Consider the following 2,191-nt stretch of genomic DNA (forward strand, 5'->3'; position numbering starts at 1 on the left):
CTGCCTTGGTCTCCCAAAGTGCTGGAATTATAGGCGTGAGCTACCACGCCCAGCCCAAAGTTTGTATTTCTGTGCCTGACTTTTTTAACTTAATGACCTCCAGCTCCGTCTACGTTGTTGCAAATGACAGGATCGCATTCCTTTTTTATGGTGAATAGTACTGCATTGTGTATATGTACCACATTCCCTTTATCCATTTGTCTGTTGACGGACACTTAGGTTGCTTCCAAGTTTTGGCTATTGTGAATAACGCTGCAATAAACAGGAGTGCAGATTTTTTTTATCTACTGATTTCCTTTCTTTTGGGTATATCAAGGAGTGGAACTGATTGATCATATGGCAGTTCTGTTTTTGCTTTTTGGAGGTACCTCCAAAGTGTTGTCTATAGAGACTGTACTAATTTACATTCCCACCAACAATGTCTGAGGGTTCCCTTTTCTCCACATCCTCACCAGTGTTTGTTTTTGTCTGTCTTTTGGATAAAAGCCATTTTGATTAGGAATTAGATGATATCTCACTGTAGTTTTGATTTGTATTTCTCTGGTGATCAATGATGTTAAGCACCTTTTCATATACCTGTTTCCCATTTGTATGTCTTCTTTTTTTTTTTTTTTGAGATGGAGTCTTACACTGTCGCCCAGGCTGGGGTGAAGTGGCATGATCTCAGCTCACTGCAACCTCCGCCTCCTAGGTTCAAGTGATTCTCCTGCCTCAGCCTCCCGAGTAGCTGGGATTATAGGCATACGCTACCATGCCTGGCTAATTTTTGTATTTTTAGTAGAGACAGGGTTTCACTATGTTGGCTAGGCTGGTCTTGAACTCCTGACCTCGTGATCCACCTGCCTCAGCCTCCCAAAGTGCTGGGATTATAGGCGTGAGCCACCGCACCTGGCCTGCATGTCTTCTTTTGAGAAATGTCTATTCAGATCTTTCACCCATTTTTAATTGGATTATTAGATTTTTTTCCTATAGAGTTGTTTGAGTTTCTTATATATTCTCCTTAGTCCCTTGTCAGATGGGTGGTTCTGCAAATATTTTATCCCATTCTGTGAGTTGTCTCTTCACTTCACTTTGTTGATTGTTTCCTTTGCTGTACAGAAGCTTTTTAACTTGATGTGTCTATTTTTGCTTTGGTTGCTTGTGCTTGTGGGCTTTTACTCAAGAAATCTTCGCCCAGTCCAATGTCCTGGAGAGTTTTCCCAGTGTTTTCTTGTAGTAATTTCATAGTTTGAGGTCTCAGATTTAAGTCTTTCATCCATTTTGATTTGATTTTTGTATACGGTGAGAGATAGGGATCTAGTTTCATTCTGCTGCGTATGGATATCCAGTTTTCCTAGCAGTATTTATTGAAGAGACCATCCTTTCCCCAATGTATTTTCTTGGCACTTTTGTCAACAATGAGTTTACTGCAGATGTATGGATTTATTTCTGGGTTCTCTTTTTTTTTTTTTTTTGAGACGGAGTCTCGCTCTGCCGCCCAGGCTGGAGTGCAGTGGCCGGATCTCAGCTCACTGCAAGCTCCGCCTCCCGGGTTCACGCCATTCTCCTGCCTCAGCCTCCCGAGTAGCTGGGACTACAGGCGCCCGCCACGTCGCCCGGCTAGTTTTTTTGTATTTTTAGTAGAGACGGGGTTTCACCATGTTAGCCAGGATGGTCTCGATCTCCTGACCTCGTGATCCGCCCGTCTCGGCCTCCCAAAGTGCTGGGATTACAGGCTTGAGCCACCGCGCCCGGCCTTATTTCTGGGTTCTCTATTCTGTTCCACTGGTCTATGTGTCTGTTTTAATGCCAGTACCATCCATTTTGGTTACATTTGGTTATAGTGTAGATTAAGTCCAATGTTTGTTGATTGGCTTTCTGTCTGGAAGATCGGTCTGGTGCTGAAAGTTGGGTGAAGTCACCAGCTCTTATTGTATTGGGGTCTATCACTCTCTTTAACACTAGTGAATTGGTTTATATTAATTATTTCTGGGTGCTCCAGTGTTAGGTGCATACAATATTTGCAATTGTTATATCCTCTTACTGAATTGACCCATTTATCATCATATAGTGGCCTTCTTTTTCTCTTCTTATAGTTTTTGTCTTGAAACCTATTTTATCTAAGTATAGCTACTCCTGCTCTTTTCTGGGTTTCCACTGGCATGGAATATCTTTTTCCATCCCTTTATTTTCAGTCTGTGTGTGTCTTTTG

The sequence above is a fragment of the Trachypithecus francoisi genome, unplaced genomic scaffold (genome assembly GCF_009764315.1).
Source record: "Trachypithecus francoisi isolate TF-2019V2 unplaced genomic scaffold, Tfra_2.0 Lachesis_group16, whole genome shotgun sequence".
Taxonomy (NCBI): domain Eukaryota; kingdom Metazoa; phylum Chordata; class Mammalia; order Primates; family Cercopithecidae; genus Trachypithecus; species Trachypithecus francoisi.